The sequence below is a fragment of the Dendrobium catenatum genome, unplaced genomic scaffold (genome assembly GCF_001605985.2).
Source record: "Dendrobium catenatum unplaced genomic scaffold, ASM160598v2 original_scaffold_62511, whole genome shotgun sequence".
Lineage (NCBI taxonomy): Eukaryota > Viridiplantae > Streptophyta > Magnoliopsida > Asparagales > Orchidaceae > Dendrobium > Dendrobium catenatum.
In genome coordinates, this window is record NW_021380961.1 from 671,484 (window position 1) to 692,143 (window position 20,660).

A 20,660-nucleotide genomic window follows, 5' to 3' on the forward strand; every position below is an offset into this window, starting at 1 on the left:
AGTTTTATTAATTTTTCTACTTGTTATTAAATATTTTATTATAATTTATATTTCTTATATTTATTCAATATTTTTTATTAGATGATTTCTCAGTGAGACTTTCATAAGGGATGATCAAGAACATTTGGTAGCATAAGAAGGTGACTACTTGCTCATATATAGGTCAGTTCTGGGGTACCTCTTCTTCTCAGCCTACCACTCAGTGTCAATCTAGCCCGCCTTTAACCTAGCTGCTCCAATTAGTAGTCCATGGCTTTATTACTATAATCTGACTTTCCTTGCCACACCCCTACGCATAGTACTTCCCTATACTGTAACTACCCCAACCTTCTCATGGAGGCCTCTCCACTTATCCATACCACTATTCATGCCATTCTACCCCCCGCGCCCCTCACCGCCCTTTATAGGTGTATCCTTTTACCCAATTAACAAGAGTAGTGATGGTAGTGGTAGCTCATGTTGATTGCATCTTGAGGGTACATGTATGTACTAATATTCTTAATATGGCACTAAAATTTGATAAACTAATTAACCTAACAAATACATTTTATAATGGTTCATCCATTAAAGCAGCTGATGCATAAAATATGGGACATCATACAGAGTAGGTATGATGCTCCTTATATTTCTTGGAAGAAAATCCCAAAATGAGTGCATAATATGTGCTTCAGAGAGTTGAGGTTAGTTATTATTAAAAAATAATATATATATAAATGTTTTTTAATTAAGCTAAAAAATATCTATGTTCTATATTTTTTATGTAGAAAGATTTTTATTGGTTGCTTGAGTGTAATGATATTGGAAATTTTTTTGATAAGCATGGGTCGACTCTCATGCGAGACATATTTACATACATTATGAAGTCATATGAGCGACCTATCTTGTTTGGTGAGTGTATGGGATGAGCTGACCAGTTCTTGGGGCAGCCAAGATTTGTTGTAATTTAGAATCCCTAGTTTGTGATTTTAATGATGACAAATATTATTAAATTAACTATTATTTTCTCTTAGTGAATATTTTTGATATTTCTTTATTGTGAGCACTAACATTGTAGGTAAATATATTAGTACTCAAGGGCTAACTGGAAGCTCAAGACTGGTGTAAAATAGGATGTCAATTAAAAGAGTCTGACTTTTATTTTTTTTTATTTTCTATTTCTTGAGTTGGTCACATAAGAGTGTATGTAATTGGTGACTATGCCCACATAACTAAGGGGAGTAAAAATAATTAAAATATATATATATATATAATAAATATATATAGTATATTAAATATTATATTATAATATATATATATATATATATATTATTATATATATATAATATATAATTATATATATATATATTTGTATATCATACTGTACGGTTAATATTATACTAGATGATCTTTTATTATAGAAGTTAATTAAAATATTTTATTTATCTCAAAAATAATTTTGAAATATAACTAATCGTATAGTATGAACACTACATCATACTGGATGATCTGTTATAATTTAAAACCTTGCCATTCACTAAATTAGGTTATAATTTGAATTTGAAATATTATTCTATTCGTACTATTTGAACCAAATCATACGATACAATATGTAAAATATTACCTAATTTAATCTTGTGATTAATCAATCGAATCTGCTTAATTTTTTTTTATTTTGATCATACTGTATGAAGTGGATCATACAATACGATCGACATAAATGATATTTGGTCATCCCAGGATTGGTTCTGGATAAATTTATTCAATTGAACAAATTATACTGTACGACTATTCATTCGTAGTGGTGATCATACAACACTAATAAGAAAATTAAACTGATAATACTATTTAACTTTTTGTTTATATTGATGATTATACAATAGTAACAGGTCAAATTTTGTATATCGTATTGGACGATCCTACGATTGTACTATATAATCTTTGAAGGCTGAATTAAATTTTTAGGGTTTTATGAAGCCCTCTATTTAAGCTTTCTCATACTACTTTGTAATAGTCTCTTGGGCATTCATTAAGTGTTTTCCTCTGAAGAAAGCTTGAAGAGAGAGCCTAGAACCTGAGAGAGAATGGGTGGAGTTTGTGTGAGAGAGAGAAGATCCTCGTGGTTTGTAAGGGAGTGTGAGAGGGCATTCCATATGGTTGCTCAAACAAACTTGCACTTGAGTTCCTCTATGTGTAAAGATTTGTCTTGATGGAAGCTTTGGGAAGAAGATCTCTTTGGTATCAAAAGACCCGATTACTCCCCTATATCGGGGAAGGTGAAAGTGATTCTAGGTTCTCTGCCTTCACTAGGAGGGTGAAAAAGGATTCCAGGTTCTCTGCTACACCAAAACAGTGAAAAAGATTATAGGTTCTCTACCTCACCAAGAGGGTGAAAAGGATTCTAGGTTCTCTTCCTCAATGAAACAATGAAAAAGATTATGGTCCTATGCTGCATTGGGTTTGTGGAAGAAATTTTATAAGGGCTTCTCTGCCTAGCTGTGGGGGCTAAAGGAGAGATGCTATAGTGATAGTGCAATACCCAGAGAGGAGGACTCTAGGGAGTGGACGCAGGTCATGGTTTTACCAAACCACTATAAAATTATAGTGTGGTTGTTCTAATTTCTTATTTTGTGCATGTTACTTTTCCACACTTTTTAATTTGCTAAGAGTGAATGATAGATTTATTTTTGTGATAATTTCTTAGTGAATTCTATGGTTGATAGTACATTCTATTGATTAAATTGTCATCACCATTATTGTAACTCTTGAAAAGTTTATTAGATTTCACATTAAAAGATAGTATTGCTTCCACATTAGTGTGCATTGGGCTAGTTCGTTAAGGTCTCACAACCTCCTCTAAGTTTGAGATTATATTAGGAGGAGGGACCATAATAGACATAACCAAGCTTTTGGTTTTTGGGGCATGGGTAGTTCCATCCATACTAGAGGCTCAGTTCCATATACTACGCATAGGTGATATTTGGTAAGAAAATTTTTAATAATTTACTTTGTTATGAATACTGATATAAGTATATTATAGGAGTTATAGAAAATGATGGAGAAATTTAGCAGGAAGCAGCCATCATTGGTAGAGTAGGAGATAAATTTTGATTAGTTTTTTTATTGTTATTACTGGACATTTAATTTCTATGTTGGACATTTTATTTCTATGTATGTATATTTTATTGTTCATTTTTATTGTACAATGAATAAAGTTTAAGTTTTTTTTTTTAAACTATTTGGCGAATGTTTAATAAAATGTTATGATCAAATCTGTTATTACATGCATGTAGCATATATTTATGTTCAATGTTTGAATGTGAATATGATATTTATATATTTTTTATGTAGGTTTGTTTTGTTGTAGAAAACATGTGTGGGAGTGCTATTTTTTAGTTTTTGGTATAGGTTTTCAATGGATTTCTATCAGAATATCCACCAGAAATGTATATATGGTTTATGATGGATAACTTGCTAGAATTTTTAGCAAGTTATTTTCGATTGACTTTTCTAGCAGTTTCTCCACCGGTATTTTTGGCAATATTTTTTTCTAGTATTTTTGGAGGACAAACCATTGGGAAGAGTGTTTCACAAATAATGAATTTCACTGCACTATATATATCACTTTAGAAATTAAAACTATACTTTTAAAAATGGAGGTACCTATTGCGTTAACAATTAGAATTTTATTAGAAACATCAAAATTAAGCATTCTCATATAATAACACTCTTAGGATGGTCAAAAATCATAGAAGCTAGATTGATAGGATAAAAGGGAAAATAGAATGATAGTTAATAGTTTAGGCTATTACAAATTATAAAAGATTACCATACTAATCAGAGGATGATAATTCTATCAATACAATCCTATATGCTCAATAGATGATTTTGGCTAAGGAAACTAACAAGGACATCAAGTATCTATGTCAGTAAGATTGTGAAACCCATTAAGAAAATGAAGTTAAACCCCCTAAACACTGAGGTGTCTTTTGATGTAATGGTTATAATTTCATTAAAACCTTTAAAGTTAAATGTTCTTATATAGGAGCCCTTCTTGGAGAGGTTGCCTCATGAGAATCTACACCAATGTGAAAAAACTATGTGTCTATTAGGTAAGAGAAGACAATATCTTTATAATAATGATTTTGGTTTAATATAATTATGCATGATGAATTACCCATAATCTTGATGTAGAACCTTAGTTTATAATCTTGTCCTTAACCTTTGCCTTGGTGTTGCATTTACAACTTTCTCATGTTATTATAAATAATATTTATTATTAACATATTATGTAATTATTTAAGTGCATTTAGATTGTATCATCTCTATCATGGTATCAAGACCAAGTTTAGAGGTAGTTCAATACCATTCCTAAACTTTGTAATGAGTTGTAAGGGTATTATAGGGGAAAAAATTTAAAAATAATTTCTGTTATAAGTAGATTAGGATCATTATTTCACCTCACAACTTCATCTAAATTATATTTATCATGTACCATTGATTTTACAGTATGATCTCATGAATTTATAGGAACTCTTGCATTCATATTCACCTCCAAACATAGATCATGCTTGCTACTCAACATGAGGTATCCTAGTTTACTAATCCACTCTTTATTCCATGTGAGTGCTCTCAGATTTGTTTCTTTGTTCTCTTAGGAGTTTTCATACTATTTTATTGAGTATCTTTTCCCATCCTACTTTGACTTATGTTCTTTCTTGGCATTTACATCTCATTTTTTAATATTTTTGCTCATTTGGATTTTGATAGAGAAGATTTGTTACGATCTACAAGAATGAAGTTATGTCATAAAAGTTATTCATTTTGAAATTCTATGTTGAAATCATTTTGAAAGGGTTACATATATGGTTTATATTTTTGGAGTTATGAACCAATGAAGCAGTTTTCTCATAAAAATATTAGATATCTAGGAGATATAAAACATGAAGATGAAAATAAATATAAGTAATTATATTGAGGCATTAAAATACATATAGTTGGTAGATTATGAAATGACCAAAGAAGTTCAGAATCATTTATAAGAATTACATATGCATACTAGTTTCACAAAAGAAATATCAACTAAAAATTGATATTATATCACTTTAGCAAAATAATGTAAGTATTTAGGGGCTCTACTCAGCCATAAATAATATTCAGGATCAACTAGCACCTACAAATGTAATAGCGCTTCAGGTTTTTTCTCCTTACATTACTTGTAAAGAGGAGAAATTATTGTTTCAAATTTTAATGACCCTTCATTATGACTTTAAAATGTTGCATTGTGTTGGAAAATTAAATCATGTGATTTTAAATTTTTATTTATATAGTAAAAAACCTCATAGAGAATAACATGCCACCTTAAAAGATAGACATAGTATTATACTATTAATTCAAAAAATAGAAATGAAGTTCTCCATTTTTTAAATCAAATAAAACATAGAGAATAGCATGCTATTTTACAAGGAAAAAATGATACTCTACTATAGATGCAAAAATAAAATGGGGTTTGAATAAAATTGTTTAAAATGCGAGAGGGTTTTCACCTATCTTAGATAGCTAAAATAAGGTTTATTTTAAACAAGGGTTTAGAGTTCCAATAATTAAACCCTTATAATTAATTACATCCCATGAAAAAAGGTATTGAGAATACTCTAATTAAAGTACTGGTTAATAATTCTTAATTTTAATAATTTACGCAAGGTTTAAGAAGTTGGAACTCTTCAATTGAAATTGAATCAAAGTTGAATAGTTCTTTCTAGAGTCAAAGGATGAGATGTAGAAAACACTATGATTTTGAGAAATTTAAATGTGATCTAGCCTATCATATGATTGAGGTTTAGTGTTTTAAAATTATGAAATATATTATTCCAATTAATATTTCATTAAATATTTGAGATTCTTGTCTCTTGGTATAAATACTATTGACCTCATTTTTATCATGATTTTCGCTAAAAAATGTTTGATCAGCTCGATTGTGCCCCATTAAGCTAAACTAAATTCAAACTGATGTCGATCTAGGTTTGATTACACCAATTCGAGCTTAATTTTATTAAATTGGCTCGATTGGGCCCAATTAAACTCAAATTGACTCAAAGTTGAGTCATGTTTGACCTGATTATGCTTAGTTAAGCTAAATTAGTTCATTTTAGCTATGTCGAGCCCATTTTGACCCAAATTTATGATTATTATGGTACAAATTTATCTAATTAAATTCATCAAACCAAATTAAACTTAAATAAACTCAAATTGAGTCAAATTCAAATTCAAATATGACCAAAATCAGACTATGTTAATTCTAATTAAACTCCAATATGCTTTTAATGAATTTGAATCCAATTCCAAATCTAGCATTTGGATCCAACGACTTCAAATTCATTGAAATGTTGATCTTGTCAGTTTAATGTTCTTAATTGTGTGACTTGCCATTTTGGTGTGAATACAAACATTTTTGATGTGATCAAGTACATGAAAGTTTGTTAGGGATGTTCAGCCCTTATGAATTAGTCCTGAGGCTAACCAAGAATGGGGGTGAATTGGTATTTAAATAAATTCTCCAAACAAAAATACAAAAACAACCAAACCAAGATTCACCATAAGAGAAATGAAGTGCAGAAATTAAATATGGATGTAATAATAAGAAAGAACATAACAAATTTTATAGTGGTTTTGTCAACTTGACCTACGTCCACTCCTCGAAGTCTCTCATTAGAGTATTACACTAAACTCAGTGTCACTCCTTTTTCCCCCACAAAAAGGTGGAGAAGCCCATACAAAAACTCCTTTCCACCGACCCTAGTGAGGCTGAGAATCTTAACTCCTTTTGATTTCTATAGAAGCTAGCAGAGAACCCAACTCCTTTGGCTTCCTTCTGAAGCAGGAAGAGAACCCAACTCCTTTTACTTCCTTGAGAAGCAGACAGAGAACCCAACTCCTTTTGTTTCCTTCGAAAGTAGGTAGAGAATCTTGATTTGTTGCTGAAGTAGACCTCTCTCAAACCTCCAAGGAACTAGGGATGACTACCAAAGAAAACAACTCAAATCCTTAGTTGGAGCAACCTTTATGAAACCCCTCAAAAACTCCCCCTCACAAGATCCCCTCTCTCTCTCCCTTGCTCTCCCTCTCCTCTTGTCTCTCTCAGGTCAGGACATCAGCAAAATATTTTTTCTTGAGAAAATAAGAGATCTTTTAAACAAGGGCTGCAAATTAGCCCTAATTAGCAACTAATAGTTAAATATCATCCAGGATGATCTATCGATCGTCCTGTATAATCAGTTCAAATTTAACTCAATCAACCATGATGATTTGAAAGAGTTTGGATAGTTAGAAGGTTACTTTATTCAGATTGTCCATGATGATAGGATATCAACATGTACGATTAGTTCAAGTCATCAAATATCATCCAGACCATCACCCTGGATGGATGTCTGGACCATGGGAAAATAACTAAATCATCCAGGATGATTTAACGATCATTTGGGCCAATTAGTACAAAATAACAAATATCATCCAGAATTTTCCCTGAATGGATGTTTGGATGATAAAACAATAACTTGATCATCCAGGGCGATCTAACGATTATCCTGGATGATTAGTTTAATTCAGTACATATCATCCAAAGCATCACCTTAATTGGAGCTAGGACAATTATTTATCATCCAGAAAGAACTAAGGTTTGTAAACTGATTGTCCTAGATGATCCTGCAATTATATAGGATGATATGATCGAGCAATCAAACCTTAATTGCTTTCCTTCATTACCAAATTAATTTATGCATAATTGCACTACATCATCTAGGATGATGTCGTGGATGATGTCCAAAAATAAAATATGCCTAAATAGATATGGTATTTGATTCTTTCTTATTTGAGCCTATCATCCCAAATGATTCTAATATCATCCAGGACTATTCGTTTAATTATAGCTGCCTTAACCAGGATGCCCTAATTAGGGTTTCTATTTTTAACTGATTATCCAGGATTATGTTTTGGATCATCCCAGACAATGTGATTAAAGTAGAAAACACTAATCAAACAGAAAGAAATTTTTCCCCCATGTGTGTGCATGCAAGGTTACTTAGCATCAGGACCTACAATGATACAATGGACTCAAGAAAAGGTAAAAGACAATTGACGTGCATTACAAGCTGACTCAGTCCTAATCTACCCGATCTTGAGCTAGTTCGATTTGCATTTGATCTTGTGGAGCTGAAATGTTAGTAGGCAAGACAGTCTTAGAAAAACAATAATGTTTTCTATCATCAAAATTATATTACCCGAAATCAGATTCGCAATAGTACAAAGAAGATTTTCTTCCTTTCACAAATAGGAAAATTAGGATGGGCAGTGCTTTGAAGGGCATTTAGAAGGCTTTGTCATAGCCTTCCTAAGGCATATACACAGCAGTCCCTCTCTCAGGTAGAGGCATTTGCATTCCTCTTCTCCCTCCTTTATCTCTTTGTGGTTCGCACGACTACATGCACTAAAGAAAACCACTCACTCCATCTCTCCCTTTTTTAACCAAGCCCTTTCTCCATTATCCTCTCTAGCTTACATGCAGGAAATCTATCAGACTCTAAGGCTAGCCTTATTTATGACCTATCCTAGTCGACTTGAGATCGTTCTCACTAGCCCCTGGTATACCTCTCTCCCTTCTCTTTTTTTTCTTATTCTTCTTTTTATAATTTTCTTCTTCTTCTTCCTTCTCTTCTCCTTACTTTACACTCTCTTCTTATCCTTCTCCATCTCCTTCTTCTCATTCTTCTGCTTTCTCTTTCTACTAATTTCTTCCTATGTTTTCTTCCTTCCACTTCTCCTTTCTTTTAACTTCTTCCACCTCCCATTCTTCTATGTTTGGTTTGTTTTACTCGCACAATTTTATGGTTATATTATAAATTTGAAATCATTGAAACACTTGCTTTGATAGAAATTATCATATTTTAACTAATTTATTTAAGACTAAGTAATTTATTTTGAGATGTCATGGTGAAATATTTGATGGCTATAGTTGTTATCTTTCATTTAAAGGTTTTGGGGAACTTCCAGGTGATGGTTTCATTATGATCTCAATAAATCATGTGTATGAGGCCTTCATGAATATGTGTGACCATAGAGTAGGGTTGTCATATCAGTTTATTCAATATAGCTTTGCAAGTGTTGCATATCAGTTTCTTATTAAATTGTCACTAAATAAATCGAAGAGAATTTTTTCATTTGCATATATAAGGATTTTCAAACACTACATTTTGATCATAAGGGTTTAACGCCTCATCCTTCATGTATTATCAAGCTTAGACATCTTAACATATATGCCATATAGTTTTGACAACACTTTGGTAGGTTTCCATATATTATTCCACATGTCATATTATTTCACACATCACACAATATTTTAAGTTTATTTTATTGACTTGTTAATCACTTGCATACACTTATTTATGATTGATGTCGTGTGACATGAAGTTCTAAATTTCATAGGATACTTGAATTTGTAGCATCCTTCAATGAGTGCATAGTGTTTGCAATAATGCTAAGTAAAGATACACGCTTAGATAAAAAAATGATAAGGAATGATAATCATTTCTACATTTCATCTCATCTGTGTCGCTAAGGAATCTATGAGTTTGGATAAAATAAAGAGCTTGTTTAAATTCTTCATGTTTCAACAATCAAATATATATTGATGAATTTGATACACTCATGCCCATGTTCTAAACTATGTGTGAATTTAATCTGAACAAATGACATGTACACTTACAACTTTAACTTTGGTAATGCTAACATATTTAACCCAAGTATCTCAATTTTGTTGACATTACATTTTATGTTTCCATCACCATTCATGATTTGTGAATATGGTTTCATAAAACATGTCCCATATATTATAGTAACACATATACATATGTACTTAGTATAATGTTATGCAAAGATTTGTGATTGTGTTATATAGCTTTAGTAGTTCCATATTCCATTCACAAGCATGTGCATATTAAGGTGATCATATAGATATATGCACATATAACTAATGTGCTTACATACATTCACGAAACTTGACATTACATGTATATTTGGTGTTCTATGATGTGAAGTTTGATAATTTTGTGAGATAACTTGGCTTATTTTATGTTTAAATCTATGAACATGCATAGGCTTAGATTAAAGATGTTTCATTTATGTTTAAGTAGAATGTGAGTTCCTAAAAATAAGAGAGATTTTCCCTTATAGATTTGCGTGCCACTAGATATTTTAGGTTGCACATACTCTTTCTTACATATGCTATGACCAAATTGATAGAATTATTGTTATGCGGTCTTATGCTTTGACATTTATTTCTTGGAAGTACCTTTTCCCATAGATAGATGAAATGTTATTTTCCTCTTGATTATGTGATGATAAGTTCCCATGTATTTTATGTATAGATAAATATTCTATATTAGTAAACCTTCATGTGCGTCATGGTTAACTTGTTAACCTATTAGTTCACATATTTTGGTTAGCCTTCACATGTTTTATGTATTATTTTCCCATATGTAATATTGTAGTGAATTTCTATGTATGATGTTGTTAGATTTTCACGTGATTCATATGTAGCCTTTCTTTACGCTCTATGTTAGAAAACTCTCACATTATTTTATATTCTAATGGTAACTTGAATATATTAGATGAATTTGAATATTGAATTGCTTACTAGTTAGATTTTTATCCACTCTCCTATCTTTTGGAATGGAGCCTACTCTCATTTCTATTTCTTTCTCTATTTACATTTGCTCTTGAGGTGCCTAGTTTTTTGCATGGTTAGTGGTTGGCGAGTTGAGTCCCGCTTGCATGAGTCTTATGAGAAGGCTCCTATATTTTGTGAGGGTATGCAGAAATGCCCCAGCATGTCACAGTCCAGTATAACTTAAGTAATCTTATAAAGACTTCTCATTGTATGATGAATGGAAACTCATTAGCATATCATAAACTAGACTATTAATTTATTTTTCCACCCAAAAATGCATATGATAGGATGTTTATTCAATTGGCCTTAGGTTAGTGCACTTATGAAGCCTTGGCTTTGCGAGCCAAAGCTTTCCTCTTATATGAACCCTAGACAACTCCCTGGCTACCTAGGCATGTATTGTAGGCCCACCCATTGTGCCATGTGCATCATTATTTTCCCATACAAAGTGGGCACCATTAGGATATTTGTCTTTGGGATTTAAAAAAAATTAAATAACTCTAGAAATTGCATCTTTAATTATTTTTACCCTTTAGTATTATTTCCATAAATATGTTAAGAAAATTACAAAAATGAAGTAAAATACAAGCTCTAGTATGTTTGGTATATTTTCATGTTAAATCTATATTATGTGTCTCTTAGTAATCAATATGTTTAGTTATTTGAACTTAGTATATCACCTTATATTTAAAGTTCATTTTCTCCATAACAACTATAGAGAATTCTTAAAATCGATGAAACCAATTGATAAAACATATGACTAATGGACTTTCAACTTATCTTGAAACTTATAATGAACCAACCATAATGATAATCACACACTAAAATTCAATAAGTAACAAATCTAAAGCCTAATAATAATAAGATGAATATCTAGTAACTCAGGCCTATGATGCTAATAATTTAGCCCTAAGGAGTGTGAAAAATCCTTATGGCCCTGGTTTAATAAGGATGATCATCATTTAACATATATAAACAATAAAACAAATTACCAACAAACTAATCTTTTTTATCATACTCAATTTGAACAATAAAAATGCATATCAAACTTAAAATCTTAATGATTAAAATGATAAAAAAATATAACAAATACAAAAATCTTTAATACGACCTACTCCGACATTGAAGTTTATAGGTTAGACTATCTTGAGTTGTAGGGCTACAGGTCCTAATGAGGTTTCATCCTCGTGTTCATTGTGACAATACCATAATGTTAAAATATGAAAAAATTCATAAATATCATAAACCTCTAATTGAACTTATATAAATTTATAAAAACACTAAAACTCCTTAACCGACCTACAACTTTAAAATAATAACAAATCAAATAAAATTAACAAAAATATAAAATACATTTTTCCAAACTCCTTACTTAATCATGAACAAAAATCTTTATTAATTAAGGCAAAACTAAAACAAAATAATTAAATTCTCTTCACAAACTCCCAAACACTTAACAAAATACTAAGACATTAAAACTTAAATTTAAACTAAAACTCCTTAACTTTAAGCTAACAAATGAATTTATTGAAAGAGCAAACGATCTTTAAATTATACCTTAGTTCCATAACCTGCATTAAGTTTATGTTCTTTTTTTTTTTTTCATATTTTCCCTTAACACATGAAATATATGTACACTGGACTACATTGAGTTGTAGGGCTACATGTCCTAAGGCAGTCTCATCCTCTTATCTACTATGACAATGCTATGTACCTCATAAGTTAAGGGGATAGAGTCTAAATATCTGCATAAATTGTCTCTTTTAGAAATTTAAAGACACCATTAGGAACCTAAACCAACTTCATAACAACCTAAGTGTTAAACTTTAAGTTAGGTAGAACATATATAAATATATAGATAGTCAATTTTCTATTCTCATATCAACATCTAAAAATAAATCTACCTTATACATAGGAAGACTAGATTTTTATTTATGGTGGACGATAGATCCACTTAGAGTGTCACTTATTAGCCTTACCTCGAGTCTTAGATTACCATGAAAGGAATAAATGACCTTTCCACTTCATAATTATTTAAGTTTTTATTAGGTGTAGGGTTGGGGATGGGCCACTTTCCCCTCATTTCTTTATAACTTTAGTAAATGTTAGGGTCCATATCTTTGGCTCTTCATAACTTAATTATCAGAATTATAATCCAAAAACTAAATGTTAATTAATTCATCATAAATGAATAAGAACTTATAGAGATATTTGAGGGTTAATAAATTAAATAATAAGAATTGATCTTATAATTTGAACCTCTCACCTAATTTGGGGTAGTTAGGTACACTGATTCTTACACACACTTAGGTGCTTGATAGGACACTTTTCATAGACATCCTAAGGCAGCGTGTAGCTAGGATAACATTTTATTATTTTCTTTCTTTTAGATTTTTGCATGTGTGATGATGTGATGGTTATTTCTAACTTGGTTTGTTTTTGGTTGCTTTCTTTTTCCTATTTTGTGGATTAATGAATGGAAACTTACACTTAATTGGTTAGATTTTTATAGAAAATTTTTTGGCAGGTGTCCATGTTCCAAAAAGGCAATTAAAAATGATCAAATAATTATCATAAATGAGCTTCATAATAGGTACCACAATGAATGCTAGGCCCTTTGGAATATGACCCTAAGGAATAGGTTCTTGATGCTGATGTGTAATTTTCATTAGAATTATGCTAACATACTCTTTTTTAAGGATTCATGTAATTTTCCTTTTCAAATGTAGTTTTAGTTAGAAAAATCTTATAGGTGTGTGGGTAATTTTGAAGGAAGGAGGCCAAATGTGCGAAGAGCGATCAATACCCCACACACCATTCAATGATTTATAGATCTAGGATGAGTTGTATATATATTAGAGCTAAACTACCTTTCTTTTATTTTCCTAGGGTTTGTTATAGAACCAGCTGCATTCATAACCATTAATTATTATTTCTTATGTGATGATTGATATTCTTACTATGATTGCATATTAGACTTGCATGCTTTTTCCTAGGTTTCCCAATTTGTTTTACTTTGGGGTGGCTCGAACGGAGTCCTCATTAGGCTCTTTAGGATGTTAAATCTTATTAAAAAGTTAAAATTTTTTAAAACAAGATAAAAAATAAACATATGATCTAAAATCAACCAAATTTTCAAAACAAATGCATAATCCCTTATGGGTCACTTTTTAAAAAAAAAACTTGTTATTTCAAGCCTTGTTCACTTCACAGTGACTATTGGCTAGTTCTGATTGGACATACCCATACATGCATAGTCATTAGTCAAGTCATTTATATTTTCATGTACAAAATATAGGGATAGTTCACTTTATATAGTATAGTACCATTCATGGTTGAGTTTGATACCCATTTCCAATTTGTACCTCCCACCACTCTTGTATTTACATAAGATCAGACTTCATAGATTTAATATGCTAGGTGGAGTTTAGCTGATACCCCTTTCCAAGCAAGGTGGTAAATCTAAGTTGAGGCTGCTTAGATCCTTGGTGAGGTTTAGTTTTTAAATCCCCTCATGGTGTCTTGCATTAGTTAAGTCATGGGTATTAGTACTTGGTGTACAACACACCCTTTATAGATCTAGGGTCAAAGGATGGCATTTATATAATTGAATGCCTTATCTTTGGGTAGGATCCCCATTCTTCAAAGTTTATAAATCCTATATATCCGCATCACACTAATGGTGCTGCTTCCATCTTTCTTTAGGGAATATTCAGTATGAGATGGCTCCTCTTTTAATTTCTCCTCTTTGGACCAATAGAGTGCTTGTGTGATCCACACATATTGAATTGTCTGATTGAGACAATCTCTCTTTGGATTAAGAGAGCCTAGATATGCCCTTATGCATTAAACCTTAAAGAGAATAATATAGCATCCTTAATTGAGATTATTCTTAGTTAATGCCTAAGATGTAATTAACCATGGGGGCTTGCAACCATGGGAAACTGATACCCACATCAAATAAACCTCATTTAAGCTGATGAATCGAATAGGGGAAATTTTGTTATTATTGGGTCATATATATTATTACCCATCGAGTTGTGTAGGTGAAAGACACTATGCTCCATGGTTAATCGTATGTATGATCCCATCTACTCTCACATCTACCTACTTATGTAGAGTATAAATGCCTATGACCATTTTGTTCTACGGATTAGTGCGGTAGTATATTTTGCATTTTGGCCCATGCTCGTAACATCCTTTCGTAGACCCACAAAGGAAATTGTTGGAGTCTTCCATAGATCTTGAATCTAAGGTGAACAACTATATGATAGTGATTTAAACCTATTTTATGGAGGTGTAGGGATTTTTAAGGTGGAAATTATATCTTAAAACCATAAAAGGATTTAATATAAAGCATAACGATATTAGACTTACATTTACCTTGAGTGGAATGCCAACTAAACACCACATAACATTTTAAAACCATGATTTTAGGTCTTTATGATAGTAGGATAAGCATTATATTATTTATTTATGATAGATGATTTATAATCCAGATATTATGCTACAAAGCACTCACTCATTTATGAGTAATCTATAAAGCTTGCCATTCTTTATTTTATTTAAGGGGATTGGGCATTTATAAGCATATGCAAGAAATTATGTTAGTTTAAAAATTTAATAGCATCCCCCCATTTAATAATAAGCATGCATATATATGGAAACTTAGTCAATAACTAATGAGTTCACACTTTTTTTGATGGCATCCAAGTATTAGATGTTTACTAAATAGAAAGTCTATTTGACATGTGGGTGCATATATTGACCATCTGATTTAGGATTTGACAATTAAAATTTAAAGGCCTAAAATATGAAAGGATTATATAGTTAAATGGAATAACTTAATGAGGACTGTATAATGAAATAAAATAAGATGAATGAACTTGGTTTATCTTCAAACTTCTATAACCCTCAGTAGTCAGTAGTATGTTTTTCCTTGTTCCTTGAAATCTACTCCATAAAATCCTATCAAATCTATCCAATATGATTCATTAAAGTAGAATGATCAATCCAATAACTTGATGGCTGTAAATTTAACATTTTAGCCATAATGTCCTAGATTGACAAAATATTGATCTTAGGAATGTGAAATACATTGATATAATGATTAATTAACCTGAGATTAGCTTTTTTTATGTTGTTCTAGTCCAACAATCTTTCCCACTTTAGAGCTTGACTACTAAAACTAGCTGGATCATAAGATGATTTCTTACCAAAATGATCTCACCAGAGCTCACTCAAACTTGCTTTCAAAAAGATCTAAAGGGTTGAGAATAATGGGGAACTAGTTGGTCTTACTCTCATAAAGCTTATAGAACTGTAAATAGAAACCTCACACCTTTAAAAATTTATGAATTTATAGCAAATTGGATATGAATATGGATGGGAATCTAACCATGGACAAATATATATGTTTTTTAGGCTAGTTTAAGAAAATTTAATGAAGTGCTTTCAATTAATTAATAGAGATTAGAGGCTTGGGGTGGGTCCATTTGATCAGGAAGTGATTGCATGCACATGTCTTAGGTTTGGATGGATTCTATCCATCTGAGGCCATCACCTGGCCGCCTGAGCTAGGGGTAGATTTAATAGAGTTCAAGGTGAGTTTAGAGTCATATGGGTAAGCTTCAAGTAGGATAAAATGATTTAAATTATATTTCAAACCATTTTGGCTAACTTTATTTAGCAAAACTCAGCTTACCCATGTTAACCAAGGCATGGGTTGTCTTGGGTGAGTAGCCCAGGGGTCCTATGCACTAAATGGTAGGGGTTTGCTTCAATGGTATGGAAGATTTTAGGTTTAATTCAAACAGAAAGCTCTATATGCCATGTCAATTATGGTTAACTTGGTCAACAATGGTTAACTATCTCCGACCATGGGTTCCAATGGGTTTAGTAATGTTTATTAAAGTTCTTAGAGGCCTTAATTAAACACCCTATAGTCTAGGTTAAATTCTAACCTTGAAAATCTATTTAGAAAATTTTAGGTTTTTTTTAGGGTTCATTGACAAACTTTGTCAACCAAGGTTTATCCAAGGTTTTAAGTGGGTTAAACCACTTTATAAATAGATTTAGTATGTTTTAGTTTTTTCCAAGGGTTTGGATTCAAGTTTTGATTAAAATGCCAATATGAGTGGCATGGGTTATAATTATGAAGAAGTTAGTCTTTAACCTAAGCTTGGCCTTGGACTTAGAATTGGAATGATTTTATAAGCTCTCTAATGCCATTAGGAAGTGATCTAAGGAATGTCTAAGTCACCTAATTTTGGTCAATACTAAGTCCTTTGGTTCTACCCCATAGTTTATATAGGCTAGGTCTACACTAAGATAGGACAAAAAAACTAAAGATGTTAAGGAGATGATATTTAGACCTCATTCAAAATTGAGGTCACATGGAAATATTCTACCTTACAACCCTATTCTCTTAATTTATTATATAGTTAAAAAATAATGGTTGATGAGATACAATATAACTCTTAAGCAAGAAAGGGCATCCTCCCTATATGTGATCCCACTCTTTATTGGCAGAACTTACTCATTAACATTTTACTCATCAAAATATGCCACCAACATAATTTATTATTGATGAATATATTTTAAATAATAAAAAATAGTATTGAAGGCTTAATGAATTAAATTATTATAAAGACTAAAAATGATTAAAAAAAATCATTACTTATGATAACATCCTTATGGGCCTTCATAGCACATTATTGTATATTCCCTTATAAAATAGTTTTAGAAGTTCCTTTCCATACAATAATGCATCATGTCTACTTTAGGTTTGTCAACCCTAAGTTCTTTAGATATATCTTACTCTATTTAGGTCTTACACTATGGTTCCTCTCATCATATTCCCCCTAACTATTCATTTTTCTTAAATGAAAATCAAATTTGGGTCATATTTCATATTCTAATTTGTAATATTTAGTCTCTATAAGAGCATTATGGAAATGAAACATCTTTATATTTTAATTATAGTGATTACAAGTTGGAAAATGTTTTAAGCATTACCATTCAATAATAGAGTTTTGACTTTTATTACTCTGCTTAATTTAGTTCATTATAAAGTATGTGGGCCTTATTTCCAAAAAAGAAGGTTTAAATATCATTTCATTCATTTATGATCATATTCATTATTATGGGGTTTATGTTATGAAGCATCATTTTGATTTTGTTATTTTTATTGTTATAGTATATTTTAGGCACTTATCAAATTCAATATTCCATTATCATAAAGTATTTTAGATGCGACTTAGTGGAAGTATACTCATAATACATTTTGTGAGTATCCCTTAATAGTATAATATAATAAATCTTTTATAAAGATACTATTGAAGAAAATGATATTACTTATAGAAAATATAAACATATACTTGAAATAACTTTTTATTTCTTATTATCTACTCATGTTCTAGGAGAACTATTGGGGAGGCAATTCCAATGGCTATTAATATAATTAATAATTCACCATAATCTCATATCTCAATTTGTCACATTTGAAAAAGATATATTATTATGCTGCAAATTAATCTTTCATGCACATTTTGGTTCTAAATGCTTTATCCATTATCCCCTTGAATATCCCAAGTCATCTTCTAACTTTATTATTTATATTTTCTTGGGTTATGGTGAGGATAAAAATGGATAATGTTTCTTTGATCCTTTACATATAATTTATATGGATTTCATCATATTTTCTTTCTTGGGCATACTACCTTATTTTCTATTTCATCATCCCTTCTAGTAAATTAAAGTCTTACCTTTTTAATATTTATCATTTCCTTAATGATAATATTCTAACATATGTTAGTATTTTGGTTCTTAAAAGTACTAATGCATCCTTTCTTATGACAATCCAAACTCCGCTTGAGATTGTAAATATGGTTCCTCATTATGTTTAATACACTCATAAGTTGACCAAATTATCAAATTTTTTTACTCCTATTATCAATATTTTAACTCATATATAGACTCTATTCATAAAATTTCTAAGCCCCCTAATCTTGAAAAGAGATAGCCCTTGATCTCCTTAAGTAACATGTTATTGTTTGATTGAAAAGTGTTATTTTGAAAAACATTAATTTTCGTAGGGAAAGATTAATTTCTAGAATTTTAGTTTTAAAATTTAATACTTCATCATAAATGATATATCACCTCAGGAGGAGAACATATCATTCCCTAATGGGTTCAAATTATAAAACTTTAAATTTATCCTGATTATCATAATTAAACTTAGGAGAGACAACATATGATCTCTAAAGATCAAAATGATGTTCAATCGAATGTTTGACTATAATAATTTGGATAAGAGATCATTAATTTCATGACTAAAATTATGATAATAGTATAATAGATCTTCTCGAAGAAAGAAGATATCATCTATTATCGATCATTTGGATATGACGATAATGATTGTTGTATTTGACTTTCCTAAAGAGAATTAATTAATTGTTTTGAAAACTAGATATGGGTTTCTAAATCTCCTATAAGTTCAATCCATTGTATTTAATTACATCATAGGAAATTGGGGTTTCCTATGAATACTCTTGATTAAAATAGAGATAAAAATTTTATTTTAAGATTTCAAAGCTCGATGTCAAAGGAGGTAAGGATTAGAAAATTCAATATGGAATAGATAAATTTTGAACACTTATTTTTAGAGTAAAAGGAAGAAGGCTAGGAGGTTCTTTAAGATTTTGAGTTACTTTAGAAACAACCCAATTTATCCTAAGTGTTGGGCTTGAATTTGATTGAAAGAGATTTAAGTTTGAATGGTCAATTTTATTAGAAGGTTGGGAATAAATTCCCAAAGGCTGAGGGATTATTACCTGAGCCAACCTCAGAACCTAGGTCTAAATTGTGTACTGAAACTAAATCATCTGAACATAGCTAATGCAATGTAGATCCAGACTTACCGCAGCCTAGATTGGGGATCCAACTAAACCACCTAAATGCTTTAAAACCATGAATCTATTTTTTTATTTATGAGTGGTAGGGACGTTAATTAGATTAAGTTTGAGGAGTTGGTGCTAACAACTAGAGGAGATCCTAATTTTCTCGTTAACATATATTGGGTATTTGCTGCTTAAATAAATATAATTAAAGATTTAGACACTTTTAAATTTGTTACTAATGCAATGCATGTTGGTTGACTTGATGAAATTTTTAAATCAAAATGAAGCAGTTTAAAAATTAGGCTAAAAAATAGGTTTTTCCCAAGAGATTACATAACATCCCATTGATAAATGTACATCCTCATAGGCCAGGTGGTCTTCCAAAACTTGCAAGCGGGGAGGTGCCTAACAAGGTTGAGAAAAGTATAACATGATGCATGAAAAACCATTGACAAGTCCGTGCTTACTTCTTAAGACCATTAGAGTTTTTATCCTAGCTAAAATTTTAATTAGTTTAAGCAAAAGAATTTTTATTGCACCCTCACGAGCCTCTTATCAGATTCCAGACTAAATCAAAGATGGCATGTAATTAATAAAGATAGAAAAGTATATAATTTTTACTACACAATCAATTGAATAAATCAATCAAATTAAATGTTCAAATTGAATGTCCATGTAGCAAGTGCAACTTAATATTACAAACAAGGGTCTATAGGAAAAGTAAAGTGGCTGGGTACCACTGATAATAATCCAGATTCTACTCTTAAAACTTAAGTGACTTTGAGAATGGGTCTCCTTGTTATCCACTTCTTCGTCCTTCTGTAGGGCTTTTTGGATCATCAGGTCTAGATATCTAAATGTAAAAAACTCCCCCTCAAAAGAGGTGTTCTCTTTCCTCTTTGGATATTTCAGAATCATCCTATGTTGGATCTCCAAATAGAGGGGACTCTCTCCTAAGGGATGTCCCTTCCTCTTTGGATTCCAAATTGGATGTTTATTATCCCACCTCAAATAGTCACTTTTAAATTACAACTCAATTGAATTTAAATTACATCAAATTATAT